General features: G+C 37.1%; 1 protein-coding gene across 9 annotated transcripts in view; it reads left to right on the forward strand.

The window, feature by feature from the left end:
• The window catches only part of Mbd5 (methyl-CpG binding domain protein 5), a 367,270-nt gene that overhangs the window by 283,093 nt on the left and 73,230 nt on the right, over positions 1-10,947 (forward strand). For 8 of the 9 annotated variants that reach the window (XM_031370166.1, XM_031370168.1, XM_031370165.1 and 5 more), the window contains one exon: positions 475-650. The exons of the other annotated variant lie outside the window; for it this stretch is intronic. The gene's annotated coding sequence lies outside the window, so the exon portion shown is untranslated. The remainder of the gene's footprint in view (positions 1-474; positions 651-10,947) is intronic. 9 annotated transcript variants of the gene reach the window in all.

The raw sequence follows: 10,947 nt of genomic DNA on the forward strand, positions 1-10,947 counted from the left end.
AGACATTAGGTGAGGGCAAGAATTTGGTTCATTAGCTGTGATAATTTGGAAAAGCATTCATCTCAGAGTAAGCACCTTAAGATATTGACTGTGTTCTCCTAGTGTTTGGGTTTCCAATGGCCATCGCACAAATTTGGTATAACAAGATACTAGTAAATAATTGTATAAACAGTGGAGATGTAGAAGATAATGACTGGGGGATTCTCTCTGTAGTCACTGACTCAAAAATCACGAGGCTAAGGGCCAACTCAGTATCATTAGTAAGACAGTTAGTTACCTGTGTGCATCTGGCTTTTAACTGGTTTAATAGTGTCCCTGTATGTACTCACTGTGTGCTTACCTACAGAGAACTCACCCTTCACCCTTTTAAGTAAATGAAAATATAGTTTAAATAATGAATAAAATTTAATTTTGTTTCTTACCAGGGCTTAAGTAGGTGCTTTAGCCCTGTTCTCAAAGACTTTTCTATTCCAGAAATTGGAAACCTAACTGCCTACAGAGGCCAGAATGGTGGAATGAAACAGGAAGCCGCTAAGCGAGCTGGAGAGCCAAGCCCTTTCTGGAGGAGCAGCCACTGCTCTGCTCCAGATAGCCTTGGCAAGGCAGGAATGTTGACCCACTCTTGCCACACTCACTGTCCAGTTTATCAGGTAAACAGGAATGTATTTTTCATTGAAGATTTTGATTTAAATATTGCCAATTAATTTTCTATTGTTCTTGTTCTATTATTATTTATAAACCCTGTATAAGCCAAACACTTTAGTAAGTGGGGTTTGATCCAAAGTCCTCCTGTATATTTCTTTATTTGTTAGAGACTTTATTTTCTTCAGGTTTGTCTTTTCATTTATTTGTCCTCTGAATTACTTTATGCTTCATGTTGGGGTTTTGAAGTTGCCTTCCCAGTCTTTTACTTGAGTACTTTGTGCTCAAATTCTCTTTGGTAAGCACATTTTTGCACCCACTCTCAGCATTCCAATGAGTATCAATACCATGTAAAACTGATTCTCGTTCAAGACACTATATATGATCTCACACATCTGATATCATATATGACATCACTACTCATTTTGTTTCTAATGTCTGAGCTTAAACGCATTAAAAGATCATTTATTTCATTTAGCTTATATGGTTTAGGGAATCTCTTTCTAAAATTTATACAAAAGCACTCTTTTCACCTTGTTTCTTGAGAGCTATTAGAAGTTATTAGAAGTTTTATTAGACCACAGTTAATTATATTGTCTGGAGACTGACGGGATCTGAGTATATGTGGAAACACTGTCTTGAATGAGTGTCTCACTGACAAAGTTGCTGGAATGTTTTCACTTTAAAGGTAACCTGATTTTCATTTAAAATTATTTTGTACTTAAACACAATACCTAATCTTGTAATACTATAATAAAACTTAGAAGAAATATTTAATGGCATACGTCCAAAGGATTGAATCATTGTGTGGAAGAGAAATCTAGAAGAGCAGATAACAAAAGCAAAACCAGTCATATGAGGTTGCATGGAACTGGAGTATTGTTTGCACTTTGTTTCTGTGTATGACAAGGAAAATAATCAAAAAGTAGAAGAGGAAACCTACAGAATGGGAAAATGTATTTAACAGCTATACAAACTGAAAAGTCTTAATATGCAAAACCTATGTTTTTAAAACTGTAACAAAATAAGTAATTCAGTTTTGAAAGAAAAAATACTCTTTTCAAAACACTTACAGAATTTCAAGTTGAAACCATAATGAGATGCCACTTCATACCAACAAGCGTGACTGTTATAGAAAAGGCCAAAGATAAAAAGTGCTAGATGTGGAAAATGAAAACCCTACATACTGTTGGTGAGAAAGCAAATTAGTATGTTGATCCCCAAAGCAAAAACTAGAGTAGAACTGTTACCTGACACAGCAGTCTCATGGGACTGGATATATATCCAAAGGATGGAATCAGTGTGTGGAAGAGATCTCCTTACCTACATATTGATTGTAGATACAAAGTGGTGCATATTTATTTATAAGCTGATAAGTACATATAAAGAAAATGTGATTCACGTATACACAGGAGGGTGGAATATAATGCAACCATTACAAAGAATAAAATTCTACCATTTGCAATAACTTGGAGGATATTACCTGAAGTACAAAAGTTAGATGAAGACAAATACCACATTAGCTCACTCATTAGTAAAATCTAAACAAAAAAATTTTTTTCACAGAAGTAAAAACTAGGATGGTAGTTCATTGCCCATTGGCAGGGTTGGCTGTGGAAAAAAAGGTCCTGAGAAAGATGTTGGTCAAATGGAACATAATTACAGATGGGATGGATAAATTTGAAGTAACTTGGGTAACTACATGATGACTAAGTGAATATTTTCAATAATAATTTGGCTTTCATAAATTAACCTGCCTCTGAAATAGCCAGAATACTATTTCTACAAGGATAAAATGCAAAAACTACCACTTTTATCTTGTGTTTATATGAATATGCACCAGGATTTCTTATCACTATTCTTCATGACTATCTTCATAATACAGAAAAGCAAAAAACTAACATAATAGAATTAATATGTAGAAATATATCACAGGTAATTTTCCTTCAGAATAATAGTGATTTGGTTATTTTAGAAATACCCTATGATAACCTATTATTTTTAAAACTAATTATGAAAAAGACTTAAGGATATGTAGTTGAAACCAGTTATTGCTCAGTTTTTATATTAAGAAAAAAAGGCAGGCCGGGCGGTGGTGGCGCACGCCTTTAATCCTAGCACTTGGGAGGCAGAGGCAGGTGGATTTCTGAGTTCGAGGCCAGCCTGGTCTACACAGTGAGCTCCAGGACAGCCACGGTTACACAGAGAAACTCTGTCTCAAAAAACCAAAAAAGGAAAAATAGAAAAAAAAGAAAAAAAGGCATTGCTTTCTTGTACATGCAGACCCTCCATTTTCACATGCTTTTCCATATTTGTGAAGTTACAAAAGAAGGCCTTAAAGGGAAGTTCTGGGTCTAACTTCTTTTCCTTGCACTCAGGTAAAATGACAAAAGGATAGCCAAGTGTTGTCTTGTAACTCCTATAAAAGAGAGCTGGATATTACAAGAGAGAATTACAAGGGAAGCCTAAATGCCCTGAGTTTTTTGTTTGTTTGTTTTATGTTTTGTTTTGGTTTTGTTTTGTTTGTCTGGTTTTTGTCCACGTGACTTGGGCTGGGATTATCAGGGAAGAGGAACTTCATTGAAAAATTGCCTCCATCTAATTTCCTGTAGGCTAGTATGTAGGTCATTTTCTTGATGAATGATAAATCTGGAAGGGCTAAGCCATTGAGCAGTGGTGATACCCATAGGCAAGGCATCCTGCAGTGTCTAAAAAAGCAATCTGAGCAAGCCATGAGGAACAAACCAGCATACAGTGTCTCTCTGTGATCTCTGCTTCAGTTCCTGCCTCCAAGTGCCTGATTCACTTCCTTCATGCAGGCCTACAAGCTCCCCTCCCCAAATTACTGTGGTCATGCTGTTTATCCCAACAGAAATGAAATTAGGAAACAAAATTAGACACAGAGTCATACAAAAACTTGAGAAATGAGAAAGGAAAAAAATGAGTGACATTTTTAGAAATTAAACAAATAAGGAATACTTTGGTGGTGGGCAGGTGAGAAAATGAAATCCAAGCAGAAAAGTAGGAGTGATCCCAGGAGGATCTAGAAGCCAACAAAGAGCCTCAGCTTTTCTTCTTTCAGATCATCCAGGATAAGAGCTTCTGATTCTCTTAATTCTGTTCTTCTTTGGGGGAAAAAGAAAAACAGAAAAATAAATTGTAAGAGTCACAAGCAGAGTTTATAAATGTTTCCTCTAAACAGTTTCTCTTGTACTTCTGAGGAGCAGAAAACCATGAATTTCCTGTTCTATGGGTACTATACTTAGGTTTTTAAAATAATGTTTTCCGAATTATAGAGCTGATATTTGCTTATTGTACAAAAAAAAGGAAAGAAAAAGAAAATATGTTCCTATTACCAAAGAACATACATTAATAATTTGGAGGAGACTAGTATCCTATTCCTTTACATTAATAATTGGGAGCCTGCTGCTATCCTGTTTTGATACTGACACATAAATAATGATTTGAATTGATTTGAATACTACTTTTTTTGTTGTTGGTTTTTTTTGTTTTTCAAGACAAGGTTTCCCTGTGTAGCCCTGGCTGTCCTGGAACTCACTCTGTAGACCAGACTGGCCTTGAACTCAGAAATCCACCTGCCTCTGCCTCCCAAGTGCTGGGATTAAAGACATGCACCAAGACCGCCCAGGAATTTTTTTCAGAGAACAAAGTATACTGTTATAATTTCAATGTTATTAGGAAATAAGAGTTAAGCTATTAACCAGTAGTGCTAACTACCCTCTTGGCTCTATAAGCCAACTCTATCTTAGACTTTCATATCAGCATAGGCTTAAGCTGCTGTCATACTAACAGTTCTGTAGATTTGCAGTTTACTACACAATCAGTTGAGCTGTCTCATCCCTATTCCACAATATGCTCTCTACATTCGTTTTCCTGACAGCCCTCAGGTGAGACAGACAGAAAGTTGGACTATTTTCTGTACACATCATTTCTCAACTGCAAGGGACTTAGCTGAGATTGTTGAAAAGATGATGGCATTCCAAGAAAACGGAATGAGGAGCATGAGACTTTTTTTTTATTATTGGACATTTCCTTCATTTACACTTCAAATGTTTCCTTTTTCCACGTCTCCCCTCCGGAAACCTCCTACCCTATCCCACCTACCCCTGCTTCTGTGAGGGTGTTGTCCCACCCACTTGCCCACCCACTCCCACCTCCCAGGCCTGTTATTCCCCTACACTGGGGCATCAAGCTTTCACAGGACCAAGGGCCTCTCCTACCACTGATGCCTGACAAGGTCATCCTCTGCTACATAAGCAGCTGGAGCCATGGGTCCCTCCATGTATACCATATGCATTCTTTTCTGATTGGGTTACCTCACTCAGAATATTTTCTAGTTCCATCCATTTGCCTAAGAATTTCTGTTTATAGTAGCTGAGTTGTACTCTATTGTGTAAATGTACCACATTTTCTGTATCCATTCCTCTGTTGAAATACATCTAGGTTCTTTCCAGCTTCTGGCTGGAAGAAGCTATTATAGAGAAAGCTGCTATGAAGATAGTATAGCACATGTCCTTGTTATATGTTGGAGAATCTTTTGTGTATATGCCCAGGAGTGGTATAGCTGGGTCCTCAGGTAATACAAAGTTCAATTTTCTGAGGACCCCCAGACTGATTTCCAGTGGTTGTACCAGTTTGTAATCCCATCAACAATGGAGAAGTATTCCTCTTTTTCCACATCCTCACCAGCATCAGACCTTCAAAGAAAACCTAATATCAATACTCTTCAAACTATTCCACAAAATAGAAACTAAAGAACACTACCCAATTCATTCTGTGATGCCACATCTAATGCTTATAACTAAACCACACAAAAGTCCAACAAAGAAAGAGGACTTCAGATCAACTTCTCTTATGAATATCGATGCAAAAATACTTAATAAAATTCTCGCCAACCAAGTCCAAGAACACATCAAAACAATCATCCATCATGATCCAGTAGGGATGCAGGGATGGTTCAATATATGGAAATTCATCAACGTAATCCACTTTAAACAAACTAAAAAGAAATAAAACCCACATGATCGTCTTATTAGATGCTGAGAAAGCATTTGACACAATCCAAAACCCCTTCCTGATAAAAGTCTTGTAAAGATCAGGAATTCGAGGCCCATAACTAAACATAGTAAAAGCAATATACAGCAAACCAGGAGCCAACATCAAACTAAATGGAGAGAAACTTGAAGCAGTCCCACTAAAATCAGGAACTAGGCAAGGCTGCCCACTCTCTCCCTACCTATTCAATATTGTACTTTAAGTCCTAGCCAGAGCAATTAGACAACAAAAGGAGATCAAAGGGATGTAAATTGGAAAAGAAGAAGTCAAATTATCACTATTTGCAGATGATATGATAGTATACTTAAGTGACCCCAGAAATTCCACTACAGAACTTCTACAACTGATAAACAATTTCAGCAAAGTGGCTGGATATAAAATTAACTCGAACAAATCAGTTTCCTTCCTCTACTCAGAAGATAAATGGACTGAGAAAGAAATTAGGGAAACAACACCCTTCACAATAGTCACAAATAATATAAAATACCTGAGTGTGACTCTAACCAAGCAAATGAAAGCTCTGTATGACAAGAACTTAAAGTATCTGAAGAAAGAAATGAAAGATCTCAGAAGACGGAAAGGTCTCCCATGTTTATGGACTGGCAGGATTAATATAGTAAAAATGGCCATCTTGCCAAAAGCAATCTACATATTTTTATGCAATCCCCATAAGAATTCCAACTCAATTCTTCATAGAGTTAGGAAGAGCAATTTGCAAATTCATTTGGAATAACCAAAAACCCAAGATAGTGAAAACTATCAACAATAAAAGAACTTCTGGTAGAATTACCATCCCTGACCTCAAGCTGTATTACAAAGCAATAGTGATAAAAACTGCATGGCATTGGTACAGAGACAGGCAGGTACATCAATGGAATAGAATTGAAGATCCTGAAATGAACCCACACACCTATGGTCACTTCATCTTTGACAAAGGAGCTAAAACCATCCAATTGAAAAAATACAGCATTTTCAACAAAGGGTGCTGTCTCAACTGGCATTCAACATGTAAAAGAATGCACATTCATTTATTCTTATCTCCTTGTACAAAACCTCCACATAAAACCAGATACACTGAATCTAATAAAAAAGAAAGTAGGGAAGAGCCTCGAGCACATGGACACAGGGGAAAATTTCCTGAAAAGAATTCCAATGGCTTATGCTCTATGATCAAAAATAGGCAAATGGAACCTCATAAAATTGCAAAGCTTCTGTAAGACAAAGGATACTGTCAATAGGACAAAATGGCAACAGATTGGGAAAAGATCTTTACCAATCCTACGTATGATAGGCGACTAATATCCATTGTATACAAAGAACTCAAGAAGTTAGATTTCAGAGAATCAAATAACACTATTAAAAATGGTGTACAGAGCTAAACAAAGAATTCTCAACTGAGGAATACTGAATGGCTGAGAAGCACCTAAAGAAATGTTCAACATCTTTAGTCATCAGGGAAATCCAAATCAAAACCCTGAGATTCCACCTCACACCAGTCAGAATGGCTAAAATCAAAAACTCAGGTGACAGCAGCATGCGATTTCTTGATGTTTAGAAACAAACTGTGAGCCTTGTCACTCCTGTCACAATTCACTGTGGATCACAAGGCCCTGTGAAACCACAAAAGTATTTTGGGCCACTTGCTATCCATCATACATAATTTAAGATAGATAGGTAGGTAGGTAGGTAGGTAGGTAGGTAGGTAGGTAGGTAGGTAGATTAGATAAATAGATAGATAGATAGATAGATAGATAGATAGATAGATAGATAGATAGATAGATAGATAGATAGATAGATAGATAGATTTTTGATGTTTCAAGACATAGTTTCTCTGTATAATCATAGCTGACCTGAAACTCTCTATAGACTGGGCTAACCACAAATTTACAGAGATATTCCTGCTGCTGCCTCCCAAGTGCTGGGATTAAAACATGTGCCATCACCGCCCAACAATTTGAGATTTCTATATGACTCAAACATGGAATTTGCTAAAATGTTATATCTAAAGTCAATGTCCTGGTTATAAGTAATATTCTTGGCCATACATGTTACGTTGACTCTGAAGAGTAACAAAACTGTTTTAAGCCTATCCCAAGACCTTAAGATTTGTGATGTATGACCTTCCTGTATGACTAGCATGTCATTCTCATGTTAGAAACTTTTACTTTTTGTTTTTATTTTGTTAATATGGGTATTTTTCCTACATGTGTGTCTGACCACCACTTGCTTGCTTGGTACCCATAGAGGTCACAAAAGGGCATTGGATTCTTCTCTAGAACAAGAGTTACAGACCATCGTGAACCACCATGAGGGTACTAGGAATTGAACCCTTCTCCTCTATTGGAAGAGCCAGTATTCTTAATGGCTGAGCCATACAAATAGTGAATTTTAATAACTTTCTGTACTGAAAAAGCAGAACATCTAGAATTTGAGAACCTTAGTTGTCAACAAGGAAAGATACACTTGTTGTGGATGTTCTAGTACAACTGATTAACAAAATCGGTCTTTTATAGAAGATATATCAAAAAGATATGCTTTAGAAGAAGTAACAACTAAGTCATAATAACTGCTAAATGGAAGTAATAACTAGCATAAATGGGCTAATGTGTTTCAAAGACTTCTTTAAAAATGAGAGAAGATAAAATACTCATAAATAAAATCTATGACTTGAATAAATATGTAAAGATTGACAAAGGCTAGATATGTGCAATGAAAGACACATTTAAATAATTGATATTTTATGAAAAGATAATTTGGGAAAGTGTAGTCTATGGCTAGTCTAACAAGTACAATTTAATGAATAGCAAGGTTGTTTCTTTTAGTATTCAGTCAAATGATAACTATGTTGTAGTCATTTAGATACAACTCTCTATAATGCTAATAATGTATTTTATTCCAGTCACATTCATTGCTGTACATATGAATGTTGAGATAAAGCACAGAGAATTGTTCTATATGAAACTTACTATCAGTTTGAAAAAGGAAGCATTCAGTCTTGCCAATGCACGATGGGAATAGGCTTATAAATATTTCATGAGCCAGGTTTAAAATAATATTTTAAAAAGCCTGGTGATAATTTAGTTGTGTGGTATATTATATAATTTCTACATTTTACTTAACATACCTTCTCTTCCTGATAATTGAAAAATCACAGTCAATTCTGTGCTACCATTTATCTAAGTTCATCCACTGAGCACAAGACCAATTAGTCATGTGCATCAATACAGAATATCATCACTGTTAATAAAGTTTGTTTGACATTATTCTAATGACTTTATGGCACTTTAAATACTTTTATGAAGAATAAATATTTAGTACTTTCATGATGTCATATCTTCAGACACTTAGTTTTCATAGTTATTTTTATTAGGTATTTTCTTTATACTTCAAATGATACTCCTTTACAGTTTTCCCTCCACAACAAACCCTGTTTCCTCCCTTCTCCCCCTGCTCACCAACCCACCTCCTCCTGCTAGTGGCCCTGGCATTCCCCTACACTGTGGCATAGAACCTTCATAGGACCAAGGGCCTCTCCTCCCATTAATGACCAACTAGGCCATCCTCTACTATACATATGCTGCTGGAGCAATTAGTCCCACCATGTGTACTCTTTGGTTGGTGGTTTAGTCCCTCGAAGCTCTGAGGGTACTAGTTAGTTCATATTGTTGTTCGTCCTAAGGGGCTGCAAACCCTTCAGCTCCTTGGGTCCTTTCTCTAGCTCCTTCATTGGGGACCCTGTACTCAGTTCAATGGATGGCTGTGAACCTCTACTTCTGTATTAGTCGGATACTGGCAAAGCCTCTCAGGAGGCAGCTATATAAGGCTCCTGTCAGCCAGCACTTGCCAGCATCCACCGTAGTATCTGGATTTGATGATTGACTATGGGAAGGATTCCCAGGTGGGGCAGTCTCTGGATTGTCCTTCCTTCAGTCTCTGCTCCATAGTTTCTCTCTGCAACTCCTTCAGTGGGTATTTTCACCCCTTCTAAGAAGGATTGAAGTATCCACACTTTGGTCTTCCTTCTTCCTGAGTTTCTTGTGGTTTGTGGATTGTATCCTGAGTATTCTGAGCTTATGGGTTAATGTCCATTTATCAGTGACTGCATACCATGTGTGTTCTTTTGTGATTGGGTTACCTCACTCAAGATGATATTCTCTAGATCCATCCATTTCCCTAAAAATTTCACAAATTCATTGTTTTTAATAGCTGAGTAGTACTCCATTGTTTAAATGTATAACCCTGGTAGAACTGGAGTCTTACATGTGTTTGCTCAGTGCCTTAGGAAAAATATTCTGGAGCAGCTGCCTGGGGAAGTGTCTGCTTAGACACAGGTGTCATGGGAGGGGGAGTTTGGAAACAAGTTAGGGAGATCAGCCTCAGGTCTCACAGGCAGAGAAGGCCCAGGCCCACTGCCATTTTCAAGGCTTCTGATATAGTGGAACAAACAAACAAACAAAACCAACCTAAAGAAAATATCTAAAAAAAAAAAAAAAGTAACAAATAATATCCACTTAGCTTCTGGGGTCACATCCACCTATCAGGGAGTGCGTAACATTTGTATTCTTTTGTGATTGGGTTACTTAACTCAGGATGATATCTTCTAGATTGATCCATTTCCCTAAGAATTTCATAAATTCATTGTTTTTAATAGCTGAGTAGTACTCCATTATGTAGATGTACCACATTTTCCGTATCCATTCCTCTGTTGAGGGACATCTCGGTTCTTTCTAGCTTCTGGCTATTATAAATAATGCTGCTATGAACATAGTGGAGCATATGTCCTTATTACATGTTGGAGCATCTTCTGGGTATATGCCCAGGGGTGATATAGCTGGGTCCTCAGGTAGTACTATGTCCAATTTCCTGAGGAACCTCCAAACTGATTTCCAGAGTGGTTGTACCAGCTTGCAATCCCACCAGCAAAGGAGTGTTCTTCTTTCTCCACCACCTCGCCAGTATCAACTGTCTCCTGAGTTTTGATCTTAGCCCTTCTGACTGGTGTGAGGTGGAATCTCAGAGTTGTTTTGATTTGCATTTCCCTGATGACTAAGGATGTTGAACAATTCTTTAGGTGCTTCTCAGCCATTCCGTATTCCTCAGTTATGAATTTTTTGTTTAGCTCTGTACACCATTTTTTAATAGGGTATTTGGTTCTGTGGAATCTAACTTCTTGAGTTCTTTGTATATATTGGATATTAGCCCTCTATCAGATACAGGATTAGTAAAGAT

The sequence above is a fragment of the Mastomys coucha genome, unplaced genomic scaffold, assembly GCF_008632895.1.
Source record: "Mastomys coucha isolate ucsf_1 unplaced genomic scaffold, UCSF_Mcou_1 pScaffold15, whole genome shotgun sequence".
In the NCBI taxonomy this organism is placed as follows: Eukaryota; Metazoa; Chordata; class Mammalia; order Rodentia; family Muridae; genus Mastomys; species Mastomys coucha.